The sequence below is a fragment of the Oncorhynchus tshawytscha genome, linkage group LG03 (genome assembly GCF_018296145.1).
Source record: "Oncorhynchus tshawytscha isolate Ot180627B linkage group LG03, Otsh_v2.0, whole genome shotgun sequence".
Classification (NCBI taxonomy): domain Eukaryota; kingdom Metazoa; phylum Chordata; class Actinopteri; order Salmoniformes; family Salmonidae; genus Oncorhynchus; species Oncorhynchus tshawytscha.
The window spans coordinates 3589449-3612491 of record NC_056431.1 but is presented as its reverse complement, the minus strand read 5'-3'; the positions used below and the strand labels follow the sequence as shown (position 1 = coordinate 3612491).

Here is a 23043-nt window from a genome sequence, read left to right as displayed (position 1 = left end):
CACACCTTATTAAGGGCCCCTATGCTCCTTGAGGAGGCATCAGTAAACACACACACCTTATTAAGGGCCCCTATGCTCTGTAAGGAGGCATCAGTGAACACACACACCTTATTGAGGGCCCCTATGCTCATTGAGGAGGCATCAGTAAACACACACACCTTATTGAGGGCCCCTATGCTCCGTGAGGAGGCATCAGTGAACACACACACCTTATTGAGGGCCCCTATGCTCATTGAGGAGGCATCAGTAAACACACACACCTTATTGAGGGCCCCTATGCTCCGTGAGGAGGCATCAGTGAACACACACACCTTATTGAGGGCCCCTATGCTCATTGAGGAGGCATCAGTAAACACACACACCTTATTGAGGGCCCCTATGCTCCGTGAGGAGGCATCAGTGAACACACACACCTTATTGAGGGCCCCTATGCTCATTGAGGAGGCATCAGTAAACACACACACACCTTATTGAGGAGGCATCAGCCCCTTATTGAGGGCCCCTATGCTCGTGAGGAGGCATCAGTAAACACACACACCTTATTGAGGGCCCCTATGCTCATTGAGGAGGCATCAGTAAACACACACACCTTATTGAGGGCCCCTATGCTCATTGAGGAGGCATCAGTAAACACACACACCTTATTGAGGGCCCCTATGCTCATTGAGGAGGCATCAGTAAACACACACACCTTATTGAGGGCCCCTATGCTCTGTAAGGAGGCATCAGTGAACACACACACCTTATTGAGGGCCCCTATGCTCATTGAGGAGGCATCAGTAAACACACACACCTTATTGAGGGCCCCTATGCTCCGTGAGGAGGCATCAGTGAACACACACACCTTATTGAGGGCCCCTATGCTCATTGAGGAGGCATCAGTAAACACACACACCTTATTGAGGGCCCCTATGCTCCGTGAGGAGGCATCAGTGAACACACACACCTTATTGAGGGGCCCCTATGCTCATTGAGGATGCTCATTGAGGAGGCATCAGTAAACACACACACCTTATTGAGGGCCCCTATGCTCCGTGAGGAGGCATCAGTGAACACACACACCTTATTGAGGGCCCCTATGCTCATTGAGGAGGCATCAGTAAACACACACACCTTATTGAGGGCCCCTATGCTCCGTGAGGAGGCATCAGTGAACACACACACCTTATTGAGGGCCCCTATGCTCATTGAGGAGGCATCAGTAAACACACACCAGGGCCCCTTATTGAGGGCCCCTATGCTCATTGTGGAGGCATCAGTAAACACACACACCTTATTGAGGGCCCCTATGCTCCGCGAGGAGGCATCAGTAAACACACACACCTTATTGAGGGCCCCTATGCTCATTGAGGAGGCATCAGTAAACACACACACCTTATTGAGGGCCCCTATGCTCATTGAGGAGGCATCAGTGAACACACACACCTTATTGAGGGCCCCTATGCTCCGCGAGGAGGCATCAGTAAACACACACACCTTATTGAGGGCCCCTATGCTCATTGAGGAGGCATCAGTAAACACACACACCTTATTGAGGGCCCCTATGCTCCGCGAGGAGGCATCAGTGAACAGTTTGCTGTGCAGCAGCATGACGCGGGCGATGAGGTAGAGGCGGAGGAACATGGGAACACTCAGCACCATGTCCAGGTCAGCCTCAGCCTGGGACGGGGCGTAAGAGAACGCCAGACGTGCCCGCCACTGGAACTTAAAGTCCCCGGGCACCGGATGCACCGCCGACACCAGTAGCTCCAACGATATCAGCAACACCCGATTCAACGTCATGGCGATGCGCCAGTCGTCCGCTCCGTTGTCGATGACGAAGAGCTGTGGTAGGGAAGAGGAGGAACAAGGGACAGGAAGATAGAACGAGGGCTGGTTAGAGCGGAGGTAGCATTTGAACCACTTTGTAATTACTTAGTAATGAATGTCGACATCATCATCATCATCATCATCATCAGTAGTTTGGTACATGATTACAGTGTTAGTGCCTGTAGTAGTCAATATAATGGCTTAAGGTGTTAGAATGTAGTGACACTGTTGATGTTTAGACTGCGTTTTTCCCCTTTCCCTCATATAAAACTAACTGTCTGCTAATTGTCATCTAACTGTCTGCTAACTGTCTGCTAACTGTCAGCTAAATGTCTGCTAACTGTCTGCTAACTGTCTACTAACTGTCTGCTAACTGTCTGCTAACTCTCAGCTAACTCTCTGCTAACTGTCAGCTAAATGTCTGCTAACTCTCAGCTAAATGTCTACTAAGACTCAGCTAACTGTCTGCTAACTCTCAGCTAACTCAGCTAATTGTCTGCTAACTCTCAGCTAACTGTCTGCTAACTGTCTCCTAACTCTCAGCTTACTTTCTGCTAACTGTCAGCTAACTCCCAGCCAACTGTCTGCTAACTCTCAGGTTACTGTCTGCTAACTGTCAGCTAACTGTCTGCTAACTGTAGGCTAATTGTCTGCTAACTCTCAGCTAACTGTCTGCTAACTGTCTGCTAACTCTCAGCTGACTGTCTGCTAACTCCCGGCTAAATGTCTGCTAAAACTCAGCTAACTGTCTGCTAACTCTCAGCTAACTCATCTAATTGTCTGCTAACTCTCAGCTAACTGTCTGCTAACTGTCAGCTAACTCATCTAATTGTCTGCTAACTCTCAGCTAACTGTCTGCTAACTGTCTGCTAACTCGCAGCTAACTCATCTAATTGTCTGCTAACTGTCTGCTAACTGTCTGCTAACTCTCAGCTAACTCATCTAATTGTCTGCTAACTCTCAGCTAACTGTCTGCTAACTCTCAGCCTACTGTCTGATAACTGTCTGCTAACACCCCAGGAACCTAAGTGATCCCATTACCCCAGTCACACCATTACTTTGAGACATCATTATGGATGTATTTCTGGCATCATTATGAACACACTCTAGCCATAATGCTTTAATTGCTGTTTTATTCCTGCTCAGTTGATGTTGTTTGCTTTCTTAATTGCTGATACTGTCGCCGGGGCGGTTGTTATGAGGAAGAGCTAAGAGCAGGGTTTTAGTAGAGACCATCCCCTTCAGGAAGAGACAGATGGGGGGAGATGAAGAGAGAATACGAGAGGGGGGAGTTATGGAGAAGGAGAGAGGGGGATGAGCTAGAGATAGGGAAAAAGAGAAGGCAGGGGAATGAGAAAGAGAGAAAAAGAAGGGAGACAGAGAAAGAGGAGAGACAGACAGGTAGAGAGTGAGCGATGGAGCGGGGTAGGGAAGTCCCTGTTTTAAATGAAAGGTTGAACAGATGCTGGTGGGCAGAGAGGAACAGTCAGAGTTGAGCAGAGAGAGAGAGAGAGCAGCTCTTACTGTATCCACATGATTCATCTGGAGAGGTTTTTATCCCACACACTTTGTCTCATCATACACAACAAACACTATGAGAGGGTCAAACAACAGAGCTAACACAGTATAGGACCAACCAGAAGTCACAACTCATCTGGAGGGGCCTCAAATGGCCTGCACTATAGCAGGATTTAATGTACAGCCACTTCCAGACTGAAGAACAAGGGATAGGGAGAGAGAGATAGAAAGACAGACAGAGAGAGAAAGAGAGAGAGAGCAAGAGAGAGTGGGGGTAAAGAGAAAGAGAGAGAGAGAGGGGGATGGGGTATAAAGAGAGAGAGAGAGGGAGAGAGAGAGAGAGAGAGGGAGCGGGAGAGAGAGTGGGGGGTTAAAGAGAGAGAGGAAAGAAAGAAAGAGAGAGAGGGATTTGGGGTGTAAAAGAGAGAGAGAGAGAGGGGAGAGAGAGTGGGAGGTTAAAGAGAGAGAGGAGAGAGAGAAAGAGAGAGAGAGGGGGATGGGGTGTAAAAGAGAGAGAGAGAGAGAGAGAAAGTGAGAGGGAGAGGGAGAGAGAGAGAGAGAGAGAGAGAGAGAGAGAGGGAGAGTGGGGGTTAAAGAGAGAGAGGAGAGAGAGAGAAAGAGAGAGCGAGGGGGATGGGGTGTAAAGAGAGAGAGGAGAGAGAGCAAGGGAGAGAGAGAGAGAGAGAGAATGAGTGATACAGACAGTTAAACTGAAATGTCACACTAAAAGAGAGTTCAGTAGTGGTAACATTCTTGCCCAGGTGTCTGTGTCTGCTCCAGCCAACTTACCTTGGTGAGACAGCTACAGCCTGTGGCCTGGTTGAAAGCAGACACAGTCACCCAGGCTAGTGACACTCCTTGTGCTCTAGTAGCAGAATGACACAACCAGTGGATCACTGCTGGATATAAAGCACAAATACACTTTCTGTTTTCAGAGTAGATGTCTCTGTTTGCGTGACAGTGTAGCATGCAACTGGTGCCACTGGTGAAAAGACAAAAGGAGCATTCATCATGTCGTTGGTGTGTGTCGCAAGGAGTCATTGTGTTCTGCACACTCGTGTATTGTAGGTAAAATGATTTGTGAATGCTGCATGTCAGTCAGTGTGTGTGTATGTGTGCATGAAAGAGAGAGAGAGAGAGAGAGATTGATGTGTCAACAGTAACCTTGGGAAAATCCTCTGCATTATCATTAACAGCAGACTCGTACATTTCCTCAATGAAAACAATGTACTGAGCAAATGTCAAATTGGCTTTTTACCAAATTACCGTACAACAGACCATGTATTCACCCTGCACACCCTAATTGACAACCAAACAAACCAAAACAAAGGCAAAGTCTTCTCATGCTTTGTTGATTTCAAAAAAGCCTTCGACTCAATCTGGCATGAGGGTCTGCTATACAAACTGATGGAAAGTGGTGTTGGGGGTAAAACATACGACATTATAAAATCCATGTACACAAACAACAAGTGTGCGGTTAAAATTGGCAAAAAACACACACATTTCTTCACACAGGGTCGTGGGGTTAGACAGGGATGCAGCTTAAGCCCCACCCTCTTCAACATATATATCAACGAATTAGCGCGGGCACTAGAAGAGTCCGCAGCACCCGTCCTCCCCCTGCTAGAATCCGAAGTCAAATGTCTGCTGTTTGCTGATGATCTGGTGCTTCTGTCACCAACCAAGGAGGGCCTACAGCAGCACCTAGATCTTATGCACAGATTCTGTCAGACCTGGGCCCTGACAGTAAATCTCAGTAAGACCAAAATAATGGTGTTCCAAAAAAGGTCCAGTCACCAGGACCACAAATACAAATTCCATCTAGACACTGTTGCCCTAGAGCACACAAAAAACTATACATACCTTGGCCTAAACATCAGCACAGCACCACAGGTAACTTCCACAAAGCTGTGAACGATCTGAGAGACAAGGCAAGAAGGGCATTCTATGCCATCAAAAGAAACATAAATTTCAACATACCAATTAGGATTTGGCTAAAAATACTTGAATCAGTCATAGAGCCCATTGCCCTTTATGGTTGTGAGGTCTGGGGTCCGCTCACCAACCAAGACTTCACAAAATGGGACAAACACCAAATTGAGACTCTGCACGCAGAATTCTGCAAAAATATCCTCCGTGTACAACGTAGAACACCAAATAATGCATGCAGAGCAGAATTAGGCCGATACCCACTAATTATCAAAATCCAGAAAAGAGCTGTTAAATTCTACAACCACCTAAAAGGAAGCGATTCACAAACCTTCCATAACAAAGCCATCACCTACAGAGAGATGAACCTGGAGAAGAGTCCCCTAAGCAAGGTGGTCCTGGGGCTCTGTTCACAAACACAAACACACACTACAGAGCCCCAGGACAGCAGCACAATTAGACCCAACCAAATCATGAGAAAACAAAAAGATAACTACTTAACACATTGGAAAGAATTAACAAAAAAACAGAGCAAACTAGAATGCAATTTGGCCCTACACAGAGAGTACACAGCGGCAGAATACCTGACCACTGTGACTGACCCAAAATTAAGGAAAGCTTTGACTATGTACAGACTCAGTGAGCATAGCCTTGCTATTGAGAAAGGCCGCTGTAGACAGACCTGGCTCTCAAGAGAAGACAGGCTATGTGCTCACTGCCCACAAAATGAGGTGGAAACTGAGCTGCACTTCCTAACCTCCTGCCCAATGTATGACCATATTAGAGAGACATATTTCCCTCAGATTACACAGATCCACAAAGAATTCGAAAACAAATCCAATTTTGAAAAACTCCCATATCTACTGAGTGAAATTCCACAGTGTGCCATCACAGCAGCAAGATTTGTGACCTGTTGCCACGAGAAAAGGGCAACCAGTGAAGAACAAACACCATTGTAAATACACCCATATTAATGCTTATTTATTTTATCTTGTGTCCTTTAACCATTTGTACATTGTTAAAACACTGTATATATATATAATATGACATTTGTAATGTCTTTACTGTTTTGAAACTTCTGTATGTGTAATGTTTACTGTTAATTTTTGTTGTTTTTCACTTTATATATTCACTTTGTATGTTGTCTACCTCACTTGCTTTGGCAATGTTAACACATGTTTCCCATGCCAATAAAGCCCTTGAATTGAATTGAATTGAATTGAGAGAGAGTGAGAGAGAGAGAGAGAGAGAGAACGAGAAGGAAAGTGACAGTGAGAGTGAAAGCGGGTGTTTTGCAGACCCAGCCTCGTCATGGTGACTGTTGCCAAGGCGACAACATCAAAGACCAGCCAAGCTTAATTAGAATCCCCAGCAAGAGAGAAAGAGATAAAGAGAGAGAGAGCGGGAGGGAGGGAGGCAGGCTGGGAGGGAGGGAGAGGTAGGGACACAGGGGAAGAGAGAGAGCGGGAGGGAGGGAGAGGTAGGGACACAGGGGAAGAGAGAGAGCGGGAGGGAGGGAGAGGTAGGGACACAGGGGAAGAGAGAGAGCGGGAGGGAGGGAGGCAGGCTGGGAGGAAAAGAGAGGTAGGGACACAGGGGAAGAGATAGAGACAACGGGAAGGAAGAGAGAGAAAGATCCTGTGTGTGAGAGTCAAAGAGAGTGAGAGAGAGTACAGTACAGAAGTTTGTGTGTGTGTGTGCGTGCGTGCGTGCGTGTGTGTGTGTGTGTGTGTGTGTGTGTGTGTGTGTGTGCATGTGTGTGCATGTGTGTGTGAGTGTGTGTGTGTGCGTGTGTGTGTGTGTGTGTGTGTGTGTGTGTGTGTGTGTGTGTGTGTGTGTGTGTGTGTGTGTGTGTGTGTGTGTGTGTGTGTGTGTGTGTGTGTGTGTGTGTGTGTGTGTGTGTGTGTGTGTGTGTGTGTGTGTGTGTGTGTGTGCGTGCGCGCATGTGTGTGCCTGCCTGTGTGTGTGTGTGTGTCTGTGCACACTAATGGCACTGTGCTTTTCCATTGAGTCAGAGGGAAGCCCATCACAGCCCCAACACACACACAACTCATTCACACTTACAGAACATCTCTTTTGTCTGCAAACTGATCGTCATTCACTCTGCTGTCACTTCAGTGTGTGTGTGTGTGTGTGTGTGTGTGTGTGTGTGTGTGTGTGTGTGTGTGTGTGTGTGTGTGACACTGCCGCACTTCTATCCTTCCCTCTTTCTTTCTCTTCCCCAGATCCCCACTCCCTCGTTCTCTCTCTTCCCCAGATCCTAACTCCCTCTTTTTCTCTCTTCCCCAGATCCTCACTCCCTCTTTCTCTCTCTTCCCCAGATCCTCCCTCCCTCTTTCTCTCTCTTCCCCAGATCCTCACTCCCTCTTTCTCTCTCTTCCCCAGATCCTCCCTCACTCTTTCTCTCTCTTCCCTAGATCCTCCCTCCCTCTTTCTCTCTCTTCCCAGATCCTCACTCCCTCTTTCTCTCTCTTCCCCAGATCCTCCCTCCCTCTTTCTCTCTCTTCCCCAGATCCTCCCTCCCTCTTTCTCTCTCTTCCCAGATCCTCACTCCCTCTTTCTCTCTCTTCCCCAGATCCTCCCTCCCTCTTTCTCTATCTTCCCCAGATCCTCCCTCCCTCTTTCTCTCTCTTCCCAGATCCTCACTCCCTCTTTCTCTCTCTTCCCCAGATCCTCACTCCCTCTTTCTCTCTCTTCCCCAAATCCTCACTCCCTCTTTCTCTCTCTTCCCCAGATCCTCACTCCCTCTTTCTCTCTTTCTCTCTCTTCCCCAGATCCTCACTCCCTCTTTCTCTCTCTTCCCCAGATCCACACTCCCTCTTTCTCGCTTTCTTTCTCTTCCCCAGATCCTCACTCCCTCATTCTCTCTCTTCCCCAGATCTTCACTCCCTCTTTCTCTCTCTTCCCCAGATCCTCACTCCCTCTTTCTCTCTTTCTCTCTCTTCCCCAGATCCTCACTCCCACTTTCTTTCTCTTCCCCAGATCCTCGCTCCCTCTTTCTCTCTCTTCCCCAGATCCTCCCTCCCTCGTTCTCTCTTTCTCTCTCTTCCCCAGATCCTCACTCCCTCTTTCTTTCTTTCTCTTCCCCAGATCCTCACTCCCTCTTTCTCTCTCTTCCCCAGATCCTCACTCTTTCTCTCTCTTCCCCAGATCCTCACTCCCTCTTTCTTTCTCTTCCCCAGATCCTCACTCCCTCTTTCACTCTCTTCCCCAGATCCTCACTCCCTCTTTCTTTCTTTCTCTTCCCCAGATCCTCACTCCCTCTTTCTCTCTCTCCCCCAGATCCTCACTCCCACTTTCTCTCTCTTCCCAGATCCTCACTCCCTCTTTCTCTCTCTTCCCAGATCCTCCCTCCCTCTTTCTCTCTCTTCCCCAGATCCTCCCTCCCTCTTTCTCTCTCTTCCCCAGATCCTCCTTCCCTCTTTCTCTCTTCCCAGATCCTCCCTCCCTCTTTCTCTCTCTTCCCCAGATCCTCCCTCCCTCTTTCTCTCTCTTCCCAGATCCTCCTCCCTCTTTCTCTCTCTTCTCAGATCCTCCCTCCCTCTTTCTCTCTCTTCCCAGATCCTCCCTCCCTCTTTCTCTCTCTTCCCAGATCCTCACTCCCTCTTTCTCTCTCTTCCCCAGATCCTCACTCCCTCCCTCTTTCTCTCTCTTCCCCAGATCCTCACTCCCTCTTTCTTTCTTTCTCTTCCCCAGATCCTCACTCCCTCTTTCTCTCTCTTCCCCAGATCCTCACTCTTTCTCTCTCTTCCCCAGATCCTCACTCCCTCTTTCTTTCTCTTCCCCAGATCCTCACTCCCTCTTTCACTCTCTTCCCCAGATCCTCACTCCCTCTTTCTTTCTTTCTCTTCGCCAGATCCTCACTCCCTCTTTCTCTCTCTCCCCCAGATCCTCACTCCCACTTTCTCTCTCTTCCCTAGATCCTCCCTCCCTCTTTCTCTCTCTTCCCCAGATCCTCCCTCCCTCTTTCTCTCTCTTCCCCATATCCTCCCTCCCTCTTTCTCTCTCTTCCCCAGATCCTCACTCCCTCTTTCTCTCTCTTCCCCAGATTCTCCCTCCCTCTTTCTCTCTCTTCCCCAGATCTTCCCTCCCTCTTTCTCTCTCTTCCCCAGATCCTCACTCCCTCTTTCTCTCTCTTCCCCAGATCCTCCCTCCCTCTTTCTCTCTCTTCCCCAGATCCTCCCTCCCTCTTTCTCTCTCTTCCCCAGATCCTCCCTCCCTCTTTCTCTCTCTTCCCCAGATCCTCCTTCTTTCTCTCTCTTTCCCCAGATCCTCACTCCCTCTTTCTCTCTCTTCCCCAGATCCTCCCTCCCTCTTTCTCTCTCTTCCCCAGATCCTCCCTCTTTCTCTCTCTTCCCCAGATCCTCACTCTCTCTTTCTCTCACTTCCCCAGATCCTCCCTCCCTCTTTCTCTCTCTTCCCCAGATCCTCCCTCCCTCTTTCTCTCTCTTCCCCATATCCTCCCTCCCTCTTTCTCTCTCTTCCCCAGATCCTCCCTCCCTCTTTCTCTCTCTTCCCCAGATCCTCCCTCCCTGTTTCTCTCTCTTCCCCAGATCCTCCCTCCCTCTTTCTCTCTCTCTTCCCCATATCCTCCCTCCCTCTTTCTCTCTCTTCCCCAGATCCTCCCTCCCTCTTTCTCTCTCTTCCCCAGATCCTCCCTCCCTGTTTCTCTCTCTTCCCCAGATCCTCCCTCCCTCTTTCTCTCTCTTCACCATATCCTCCCTCCCTCTTTCTCTCTCTTCCCCAGATCCTCCCTCCCTCTTTCTCTCTCTTCCCCAGATCCCCCTTCCTCTTTCTCTCTCTTCCCCAGATCCTCACTCCCTCTTTCTCTCTCTTCCCCAGATCCTCCCTCTTTCTCTCTCTTCCCCAGATCCTCACTCCCTCTTTCTCTCTCTTCCCCAGATCCTCCCTCCCTCTTTCTCTCTCTTCCCCAGATCCTCCCTCTTTCTCTCTCTTCCCCAGATCCTCACTCTCTCTTTCTCTCACAGATCCTCCCTCCCTCTTTCTCTCTCTTCCCCAGATCCTCACTCCCTCTTTGTCTCTCTTCCCCAGATCCTCACTCTCTCTTTCTCTCTCTTCCCCAGATCCTCCCTCTTTCTCTCTCTTCCCCAGATCCTCCCTCTTTCTCTCTCTTCCCCAGATCCTCACTCTCTCTTTCTCTCACTTCCCCAGATCCCCCCTCCCTCTTTCTCTCTCTTCCCCAGATCCCCCTCTCTCTTTCTCTCTCTTCCCCAGATCCCCCTCTCTCTTTCTCTCTCTTCCCCAGGTCCCCCCCTCTTTCTCTCTCTTCCCCAGATCCCCCCCTCTCTCTTTCTCTCTCTTCCCCAGATCCCCCTCTCTCTTTCTCTCTCTTCCCCAGATCCCCCTCTCTCTTTCTCTCTCTTCCCCAGATCCCCCTCTTTCTCTCTCTTCCCCAGATCCCCCTCCCTCTTTCTCTCTCTTCCCCAGATCCTCTCTCTTTCTCTCTCTTCCCCAGATCCCCCTCCCTCTTTTCCTCTTTCCCCAGATCCTCTCTCTTCCCCAGATCCTCCTTCCCTCTTTCTCTCTCTTCCCCAGATCCCCCCTCCCTCTTTCTCTCTCTTCCCCAGATCCTCCCTCTTTCTCTCTCTTCCCCAGATCCTCCCTCTTTCTCTCTCTTCCCCAGATCCTCCCTCCCTCTTTCTGAATGACATCCAAACATATCCAAACAGAAGTGATTCAGACTCGCACCATCAGAGGAAATGACCATCCCTCCTTCTCTCGCTCCCTCCCTCCCCCTTCCTCTTCATTCCACACACCTCTACACAGTCCTCCCTTCCTCTTCCTCCTCTCTTCCCCCCTGCTGCTGTCACTCTTTTCCTGGATGAATCGCCACAAGGAAAAACTAAATATTTAAATTCCATTAAGAAGGTAATCTGTCATTGGGAATGACTGAGCACCACCGGGCTTACACCACAGAACAGTAGGAGAAGGGGAGGAGGTAGAGAGGGAGGGAAGTGGGAGAAGAAGGGAGGGAGGAGAGCAGAAGTGTCATCACTAGTTAACACATCCACAAAGTCATAATTATGGCATGTACCTTTTATCTTCTTAAAATTTAATTTGAAACCTTACCATAACCTTAACTCTAACATTAACCACCTGCTAAACCTTATGCCTAAACATAACCTTAAATTAAGACCAAAAAGCACATTTGTGTAAACAATTTTGACTTTGTGGCTGAGGAATCTGACTTTGTGGCTGTGTTAACTAGTAGGGTACAGTACCAGTGGTCAAAACCCACAGGGGGAAAAGGGAATAGGCAGGAGGGAGGGATGAGATAGAAGGTGTGTGGAAATAAAGGACAGGCAAAGAGAGAGAGAGAGCGAGGGATAGATGGAGGAAAGTGAGTAGAGGAAATTGAAGGCCAAAGATAGGTGAGGCCTTTTCACAGGTGAAGGTGTAAACTGGCAGGGGATTAGCTAGCGGATGTCTCCTGGTGCGCTATAATAGGACACCTATAAACCCTCTTTGGCTCCCGGCCTGACAACCCCATCTAACCCCTCCCTCACCCTGCCTCCCCCTCTCACCCACTCCTGTCCACAGCCACTGACTGTATGTGCTTTGGGAGTGTGTGTGTGCTCTAGGTGTGTGTGTCTGTAAAACTTCTCCTTCCCTCCTCCTCATCCTCCTCTTACCCCCCAAATCCCCCACCTGCCCTGCTCTGCTAGGGATTCTGCTGTAACAACAGACCAGAGCGAGAGACGGAAGGAGTTCCACGTATCAAACACTTATTTAATTTATATTAAAACCAGCTAAATCTGGGTGAGTCCTGCTGATTATAGACCCATAAGTTTAATAAATTGTGACAATAATATAATAACAAAGCTTATAAGCAACAAAATGTCAAAAGTCTTACCAGTCTTACCAGTCTTACCAGTCTTACCAGACTTACCAGTCTTACCAGTCTTACCAGTCTTACCAGACTTACCAGTCTTACCAGACTTACCAGTCTTACCAGTCTTACCAGACTTACCAGTCTTACCAGTCTTACCAGACTTCATACATATCAAACAGGGTTTATTAAAAATAGACACTTACAAACAAATAGAAGAACATGTTTCAGTTGAATACTAAACGCTAAAAAACAAGATATAGATGTATCAATAATGGCTGATGCTGAAATGGCTTTGGACCGTCTTGAATGGGCTTTTCTTTCATTGTCTTTGTAATAATACATATAATAAAAATATTATGTAAATATCCTAAAGCAAAAATATACACAAATAATACATTATCTGACAAAATTGCTTTAGAAAGAGGCACAAGACAGGGATGTCCTCTCTCTTCTCCTGTTTGCACTGGCAATTGAACCGCATGCAAAAATAATTAGACAGGACCCAAAGTAACAGGTATCAGTATTGGCAAACATTAATATAAACTAAACTTATTTGCAGATTATCTCTTGGTATATCTGATCAATGTTGAAAATGTAATGACCCTCTTGCAAAAAAATATTTCAGGAATACTCTAAAATCTCAGTATTGAAATGTATGTGGAAAAAAACGAAACAATGGCAATAGGAAAAAGAATAACTCATGATCTCCTGCAATCCTTTAAGTGGACCACAAAACATATAAAATACTTAGGATGCTTAATAAGTAACAACAAACAACAAAAACAGTGCATCCAGAAAGTACTCAGAACCTTCAACCTTTTCCACATTTTGTTCCGTAAAGATAACTTTATCCCATTACTCAACCATATGAAAGCAGATGTAATTAAATGGAATAATCTTCCCATAAATCTAACAGGTAGAATAGACCTCTTTAGAATGGCATGGCTCCCAATGTTTAGATATTCATTCTGTGTAATACCAATTACCCCACCAAAAAGTATACTCGCTAACCTCTACCATCGCAGTGGTAGAGGCGTCACTACAGACCCAGGTTCGATCCTGGGCTGTATCACAACCGGTCGTGATCGCGAGTCCCATAGGGCGGCGCACAATTGGCCCAGCATTATCCGGGTTACGGGAGGGTTTGTCCGGAGGGGCTTTACTTGGCTCATCGGGCTCTAGTGACTTCTTGTGGCAGGCCGGGCGCCTGCAGGCTGACCTCAGTCGTAAGCTGAACGGTGTTTCCTCCGACACATTGGTGCGGCTGGCTTCCGGGTTAAGCAGGTCATGTTTCGGAGGATGAGACAAGATCGAAAATGGGGAGAAAAGGGGGGTAACAAAATATAGATATACACTACCGATCAAAAGTTACACCTACTCATTCAAGGGTTTTTCTTTATGTTTACTATTTTCTACAAGACATCAAAACTATGAAATAACACTTCTGGAATCATGTAGTAACCAAAAAAGTGTTAAACAAACCCAAATATATTTTATATTTGAGATTCTTCAAATAGCCGCCCTTTTCTTTGATGAGAGCATTGCACACTCTTGGCATTCTCTCAACCAGCTTCATGAGGTAGTTCACTTTTAATTGAAATGGAATGCATTTCAATTAAAAGTTGTGCCTTCTTAAAGGTTTGAGCCAGTCAGTTGTGTTGTGACAAGGTGGGGGGGTATACAGAAGATAGCCCTATTTGGTAAAAGACCAAGTCCATTTTCTGGCAAGAACAGCTCAAATAAGAGAAACAACAGTCAATCATTACTTTAAGACATGAAGGTCACTTAATACAGAAAATGTCAAGAACATTGAAAGTTTCTTCAAGTGCAGTCGCAAAAACCATCAAGCGCTATGATGAAACTGGCTCTCATGAGGAAAGCCACAGGAATGAAAGACACAGAGTTACCTCTGCTGCAGAGAATAAGTTCATTAGAGTTACCAGCCTCAGAAATTGCAGCCCAAATAAATGCTTCACAGAGTTCAAGTAACAGACACATCTCAACATCAACTGTTCAGATGAGACTGTGTGAATCAGGCCTTCATGATCGAATTTCTGCAAAGAAACGACTACTAAAGGACACCAATAAGGAGAAGAGACTTGCTTGGTCCAAGAAGCACGAGCAATGGTCTGAAGTCCAAATTTGAGATTTTTGGTTCCAACCACTGTGTCTTTGTGAGGTGTGATTTGCTGGTGAAACAGTCTGTGATTTATTTAGAATTCAAGGCACACTTAACCAGCATGGCTACCACAGCATTTTGCAGTGATACGCCATCCAATCTGGTTTGGGCTTAGTGGGACTATCATTTGTTTTTCAACAGGACAATGACCCAACACATCTCCAGGCTGTGTAAGGGCAATTTTACCAACAAGGGGAGTGATGGAGTCCTGCATTAGATGACCTGGCCTCCACAATCCACCGACCTCAACCAAATTGAGATGGTTTGGGACAAGTGGAACCACAGAGTGAGGGAAAAGCAGCCAACAAGTGCTCAGCATACAGTTGAAGTCGGACGTTTACATCTACTTAGGTTGGAGTCATTAAAACTAGTTTTTCAACCACTCCACAAATTTCTTGTTAATAAACTATAGTTTGAAATGAAACATTGTACAAGAATCAATATCACTCCCAAAAAACAATCTTTGGATAGCTTTTCAGAATGTACAGATAAATTGGTCCACATGGAAAACTAAAGGAATAGAAACTGTAAATGACTTGGTAATACAGAATTAAAAAGCAATTTTGGACTGACCAATGTAGATATTTACAAATGCATCTTAAGTTTAATATTAAGAAATGTATATTTAAACATTTTTGGACATCAGTGCAATCTTGAGGGATTCCTATTTGAGTCAGAAAAGGATTTTCATATGATAGCTGAGATATACAAAACCTTGCAGAGAGCCTATCCAACTGACAATCTCTTAGAAAAAAAATTAAAAATTGGAACCAAAACATAAAAACAACTGATATTGGCACAAGATAGAGGCAATGTTTGAACATAACTAACGTGTCACGATCGTTTAGAGATGGATTGGACCAAGGTGCACTGTGGTAGGCGTACATTTTACTTTTATTAAATGACACCGAAAAAACAACAAAATACAAAAACGAACGTAAAGCTACATGCAGTGCAGAAAGCAACTACACACAAACAAGATCCCACAAACTAAAGGTGGAAAAAAGGCTGCCTAAGTATGATCCCCAGTCACAGACAACGATAGACAGCTGCCTATGATTGGGAACCATACCCGGCCAACAAAGAAATAGAAAAACTAGAATGCCCACCCAAATCACACTCCGAACTAACCAAATGGAGAAATAAAAAAGCTCTCTAAGCTCAGGGCGTGACATAACGAGATTACAGGTAACTAAAATGTATGCTTAATCCAGTATAAACTAATGTATAGAATCTGTTACAAAAGAGACAAAATTAACAAATTATACAGCACAACGGCAGAGTCATGTCTTAAGTGTAAAACGAACAATAACTCAATAATCCATGCCTTCATGTAGCGCTATAAAGTCGAAAAGTTATAGGCGGAGTTAGAAAGTTGCACCTGTACATAGCCCATCTGTAAACAGCCCATCCAACTACCTCATCCCCATACTGTATTTATTTATTTATCTTGCTCCTTTGCACATCTACCATTCCAGTGTTTAATTTCTATACTGTAATTACTTTGCCACCATGGCCTATGTATTGCCTTACCTGCCTTATCCTACCTCATTTACACACACTGTATAAACTTTTTGTTTTCTTTTTTCTACTGTATTATTGACTGTACATTTGTTTATTCCATGTGTAACTCTGTGTTGTTGTATGTCTCGAACTGCTATGCTTTATCTTGGCCAGGTCGCAGTTGCAAATGAGAACTTGTTCTCAACTAGCCTACCTGGTTAAATAAAGGTGAAATATAAAAAATAAAAAATAAAAAGTTGGCTGTCAGAAGTATTACAATGTAAATGTACTTTTAATCTGTCTCTCTGTTTATTTCAACACATGGCATATGAGGGTGCAGTGAGATACCTGATCATCTTGAAAAACAAAAAATCAACAACAACAAAAATCAACCAATCCTCCATCATTAACCCAATGGAAAGGTCAAATGCTTTATTATCTAAATGCTGAAAGTGTGTGGGCGATGGAGAGAAACAAAATGGTGCAGTTTGAGGCCATGTGACGGAGCGTGATGTGGGCACTGGAGATGGGGGTGTGTGCAGATGGCTCTGGGCAGGGGGGATGTTGTGGATGTTGGTGAGAGTCTGTATGTTGTTGTTGATATGTGGATGTTTTTTATTGTTTAAAAATATATTTTAAAAGGAAGGAGAGAAAGAGAGGAAAGGAGTCAGACAGAGACAGGAAATGAGAGAGAGCAGGAGAAAGAGCTAGAGAGAGAAATAGGAGAGAGGGGGAAGGAGAGCGACTTGAAACTCTAATGGTCTTCTGTAGAATATTGTGCTCTCTGGTAAGATGTGCAGTTTCCACTCTTCCCCCCAGATGAGTGTTCACCCCCCCCTCCTCTCATGTCCTCCATCTCCCTGGCCAAACCCCCATGGCCATGGTGGCTGCTGAGTAATCGTGTTAAGTCCCTGACTACAGAACAAGACACAGACACAAGCAGACACCAACAGGCCAATCCAGCGTCACACAGAACAGAGACAGACATGACCAAACAAGCCCAGAGGCACACAGAACAGAGACAGACCTGACCAACAAGCCCAGAGTCACACAGAACAGAGACAGACCTGACCAAACAAGCCCAGAGTCACCACTCCCCAAGCCCAGAGGAGAACATAAACAGAACAAAAAGCCCAGAGTACAGTAGATGACCAAACAAGCCTAAGCACTGAGGAACAGGGTCAGATATTTTTTAGCACCCCTAAGGGTCAGATATTTTTTAGCCCCTAATGATAAGGCTGGAATTAGCAGTAGGGTAATGTTTTCCTAGATCTGTGGTTAGGGGCGAGTTCTACCTGTGAGGAGAAAGCCCACCTCAGGGAGGAGAGAGACAGGCTAGACTACACACCACAGGACACAGTGATGGAGACGACACATGCATACGTGCACACACACTCACACACACACACACACACACACTCACACACACAAATAGGGTGGGAAACGACTTGCAAGGCCTGCAGCATGGAAATCCCTTGAAGAGAGAGATAAAAACTAGGACAAGGATCTCACATCTCTCTCTCTTTCTCTCTCAATCACACACACACACACACACACACACACACACACACACACACACACACACACACACACACACACACACACACACACACACACACGCACACAGGAAAACAGATGACACACTTTCCAAGACTGTGCTCTCAACTCTGAGGGAACACCTCTCTGACTTTCTCTACACAGCTGAGAGAGAGAGAGGGGGGTGAGAGAAAGAGAGAGAACATACAATTTGATATATCAATTAGGATCTGGCTAAAAGTACTTGAATCCATTATAGAACCCTCTATGGTTGTGAAGTCTGGGGTCCACAAAATAGGACAAACACCAAATTGAGACACTGCAGAATACCTGACCACTGTGACTGAACCAAAATTAAGAAAAGCTTTGACTATGAACAGACTCAGTGAGTATAGCCTTGCTATTGAAAGAAGCCGCCACAGGCAGACTAGGCTCTCAAGAGAAGACAGAGTATGTGCACATTGCCCACAAAATGAGGTGGAAATGTATGACTATATTAGAGACACATACTTCCCTCAGATTACTGACCTACAAATAATTTGAAAGCAAATCCAATTCTGATAAACTCCCATATCTATTAGGTGAAATAGCACACTGTGCCATCACAGCAAGATTTGTGACTTGTTGCCACAAGAAAAGGGCAACCAGTGAAGAACAAACACCATTGTAAATACAACCCATATTTATTTTCCCTTTCGTACTTCAACTATTCACACAATGTTACAACACTGTACATAGACAATAATATAACATTTGAATTGTCTCTATTCTTTTGAAACTCTTGAAACTCTTGGCATTCTGATATGAACATACTGTTAGAATGTACCCAGTGTTTCCCTGACAAGGTCTGATATGAACATACTGTTAGAATGTACCCAGTGGTTCCCTGACAAGGTCTGATATTAACATACTGTTAGAATGTACCCAGTGTTTCCCTGACAAGGTCTGATATTAACATACTGTTAGAATGTACCCAGTGTTTCCCTAACAAGGTCTGATATGAACATACTGTTAGAATGTACCCAGTGTTTCCCTGACAAGGTCTGATATGAACATACTGTTAGAATGTACCCAGTGTTTCCCTGACAAGGTCTGATATTAACATACTGTTAGAATGTACCCAGTGTTTCCCTGACAAGGTCTGATATTAACATACTGTTAGAATGTACCCAGTGTTTCCCTGACAAGGTCTGATATTAACATACTGTTAGAATGTACCCAGTGTTTCCCTGACAAGGTCTGATATTAACATACTGTTAGAATGTACCCAGTGTTTCCCTGACAGGTGATATTAACATACTGTTGAACACCCAGTGTTTCCCTGACAAGGTGATATTAACATACTGTTAGAATGTACCCAGTGTTTCCCTAACAAGGTCTGATATTAACATACTGAATGTACCCAGTGTTTCCCTAACGAGGTCTGATATTAACATACTGTTAGAATGTACCCAGTGTTTCCCTGACAAGGTCTGATATTAACATACTGTTAGAATGTACCCAGTGTTTCCCTAACAAGGTCTGATATTAACATACTGAATGTACCCAGTGTTTCCCTAACAAGGTCTGATATTAACATACTGTTAGAATGTACCCAGTGTTTCCCTGACAAGGTCTGATATGAACATACTGTTAGAATGTACCCAGTGTTTCCCTAACAAGGTCTGATATTAACATACTGAATGTACCCTGTTTCCCTAACAAGGTCTGATATTAACATACTGAATGTACCCAGTGTTTCCCTAACAAGGTCTGTATTAACATACTGTTAGAATGTACCCAACAAGGTCTGATATGAACATACTGTTAGAATGTACCCAGTGTTTCCCTAACAAGGTCTGATATTAACATACTGAATGTACCCAGTGTTTCCCTAACAAGGTCTGATATTAACATACTGAATGTACCCAGTGTTTCCCTAACAAGGTCTGATATTAACATACTGAATGTACCCAGTGTTTCCCTAACAAGGTCTGATATTAACATACTGTTAGAATGTACCCAGTGTTTCTCTAACAAGGTCTGATATTAACATACTGTTAGAATGTACCCAGTGTTTCCCTAACAAGGTCTGATATTACATACTGAATGTACCCAGTGTTTCCCTGACAAGGTCTGATATTAACATACTGATATTTAGAATGTACCCAGTGTTTCCCTAACAAGGTCTGATATTAACATACTGAATGTACAGTGTTTCCCTAACAAGGTCTGATATTAACATAGAATGTACCCAGTGTTTCCCTAACAAGGTCTGATATTAACATACTGTTAGAATGTACCCAGTGTTTCCCTAACAGTTAGAGAGTGGGGATATTAACATACAGACAGGAAGGTGATATTAACATATAGAATGAGAACAAGGGAGAGAATGTACCCAGTGTAACAAGGTCTGGGAAACAGATATTAACATAGTTAGAATGTACCCAGGCTAACAAGGTCTGATATTAACATACTGTTAGGAAGGTAACAAGGGATATTAACATACTGTTAGAATGAGAACAAGGTCTGGGAATGTACCCAGTGTTTCCCTAACAAGGTCTGATATTAAAATACTGTTAGAAACAGAGAGAGGGGGACAGACAGGAAGGTGGACATAGAGAGAACAGGGAGAGGAGGTGAGGGAAACAGAGAGAGGGGGACAGACAGGAAGGTGGACATAGAGAGAACAGGGAGAGGAGGTAAGGGAAACAGAGAGAGGGGGACAGACAGGAAGGTGGACATAGAGAGAACAGGGAGAGGAGGTGAGGGAAACAGAGAGAGGGGGACAGACAGGAAGGTGGACATAGAGAGAACAGGGAGAGGAGGTGAGGGAAACAGAGAGAGGGGGACAGACAGGAAGGTGGACATAGAGAGAACAGGGAGAGGAGGTAAGGGAAACAGAGAGAGGGGGACAGACAGGAAGGTGGACATAGGGAGAGGCGGTAAGGGAAACAGAGAGAGGGGGACAGACAGGAAGATGGACATAGAGAGAACAGGGAGAGGAGGTAAGGGAAACAGAGAGAGGGGGACAATCACAGGAAGGTGGACATAGAGAGAACAGAGAGAGGAGGTGAGGGAAACAGAGAGAGGGGGACAGACAGGAAGGTGGACATAGAGAGAACAGGGAGAGGAGGTGAGGGAAACAGAGAGAGGGGGACAGACAGGAAGGTGGACATAGAGAGAACAGGGAGAGGAGGTGAGGGAAACAGAGAGAGGGGGACAGACAGGAAGGTGGACATAGAGAGAACAGGGAGAGGAGGTAAGGGAAACAGAGAGAGGGGGACAGACAGGAAGGTGGACATAGAGAGAACAGGGAGAGGAGGTCAGGGAAACAGAGAGAGGGGGACAGACAGGAAGGTGGACATAGAGAGAACAGGGAGAGGAGGTGAGGGAAACAGAGAGAGGGGGACAGACAGGAAGGTGGACATAGAGAGAACAGGGAGAGGAGGTGAGGGAAACAGAGAGAGGGGGACAGACAGGAAGGTGGACATAGAGAGAACAGGGAGAGGAGGTGAGGGAAACAGAGAGAGGGGGACAGACAGGAAGGTGGACATAGAGAGAACAGGGAGAGGAGGTGAGGGAAACAGAGAGAGGGGGGACAGACAGGAAGGTGGACATAGAGAGAACAGGGAGAGGAGGTGAGGGAAACAGAGAGGGGGACAGACAGGAAGGTGGACATAGAGAGAACAGGGAGAGGAGGTGAGGGAAACAGAGAGAGGGGGACAGACAGGAAGGTGGACATAGAGAGAACAGGGAGAGGAGGTGGGAAACAGAGAGAGGGGGACAGACAGGAAGGTGGACATAGAGAGAACAGGGAGAGGAGGTGAGGGAAACAGAGAGGGGGACAGACAGGAAGGTGGACATAGAGAGAACAGGGAGAGGAGGTCAGGGAAACAGAGAGAGGGGGACAGACAGGAAGGTGGACATAGAGAGAACAGGGAGAGGAGGTGAGGGAAACAGAGAGAGGGGGACAGACAGGAAGGTGGACATAGAGAGAACAGGGAGAGGAGGTAAGGGAAACAGAGAGAGGGGGACAGACAGGAAGGTGGACATAGAGAGAACAGGGAGAGGAGGTAAGGGAAACAGAGAGAGGGGGACAGACAGGAAGGTGGACATAGAGAGAACAGGGAGAGGAGGTAAGGGAAACAGAGAGGGGGACAGACAGGAAGGTGGACATAGAGAGAACAGGGAGAGGAGGTAAGGGAAACAGAGAGAGGGGGACAGACAGGAAGGTGGACATAGAGAGAACAGGGAGAGGAGGTAAGGGAAACAGAGAGAGGGGGCAGACAGGAAGGTGGACATAGAGAGAACAGGGAGAGGAGGTAAGGGAAACAGAGAGAGGGGGACAGACAGGAAGGTGGACATAGAGAGAACAGGAGAGGAGGAGGTAAGGGAAACAGAGAGAGGGGGACAGACAGGAAGGTGGACATAGAGAGAACAGGGAGAGGAGGTCAGGGAAACAGAGAGAGGGGGACAGACAGGAAGGTGGACATAGAGAGAACAGGGAGAGGAGGTAAGGGAAACAGAGAGAGGGGGCAGACAGGAAGGTGGACATAGAGAGAACAGGGAGAGGAGGTCAGGGAAACAGAGAGAGGGGGACAGACAGGAAGGTGGACATAGAGAGAACAGGGAGAGGAGGTAAGGGAAACAGAGAGAGGGGGACAGACAGGAAGGTGGACATAGAGAGAACAGGGAGAGGAGGTCAGGGAAACAGAGAGAGGGGGACAGACAGGAAGGTGGACATAGAGAGAACAGGGAGAGGAGGTCAGGGAAACAGAGAGAGGGGGACAGACAGGAAGGTGGACATAGAGAGAACAGGGAGAGGAGGTGAGGGAAACAGAGAGAGGGGGACAGACAGGAAGGTGGACATAGAGAGAACAGGGAGAGGAGGTGAGGGAAACAGAGAGAGGGGGACAGACAGGAAGGTGGACATAGAGAGAACAGGGAGAGGAGGTGAGGGAAACAGAGAGAGGGGGACAGACAGGAAGGTGGACATAGAGAGAACAGGGAGAGGAGGTAAGGGAAACAGAGAGAGGGGGACAGACAGGAAGGTGGACAGAGAGAGAACAGAGAGAGGGGGAGACAGGAAGGTGGACATAGGAGAACAGGGAGAGGAGGTGAGGGAAACAGAGAGAGGGGGACAGACAGGAAGGTGGACATAGAGAGAACAGGGAGAGGAGGTGAGGGAAACAGAGAGAGGGGGACAGACAGGAAGGTGGACATAGAGAGAACAGGGAGAGGAGGTAAGGGAAACAGAGAGAGGGGGACAGGCAGGAAGGTGGACATAGAGAGAACAGGGAGAGGAGGTCAGGGAAACAGAGAGAGGGGGACAGACAGGAAGGTGGACATAGAGAGAACAGGGAGAGGAGGTGAGGGAAACAGAGAGAGGGGGACAGACAGGAAGGTGGACATAGAGAGAACAGGGAGAGGAGGTGAGGGAAACAGAGAGAGGGGGACAGACAGGAAGGTGGACATAGAGAGAACAGGGAGAGGAGGTGAGGGAAACAGAGAGAGGGGGACAGACAGGAAGGTGGACATAGAGAGAACAGGGAGAGGAGGTGAGGGAAACAGAGAGAGGGGACAGACAGGAAGGTGGACATAGAGAGAACAGGGAGAGAAGGGAGGGAAACAGGAGAGGGGGACAGACAGGAAGGTGGACATAGAGAGAACAGGGAGAGGAGGTGGGGACAGACAGGAAGGTGGACATAGAGAGAACAGGGAGAGGAGGTAAGGG

The 23043-nt window shown here is 46.6% G+C and overlaps 1 pseudogene; it reads right to left on the bottom strand.

The window, feature by feature from the left end:
- The window catches only part of LOC112239890, a 97163-nt pseudogene that overhangs the window by 40360 nt on the left and 33760 nt on the right, over nucleotides 1-23043 (bottom strand).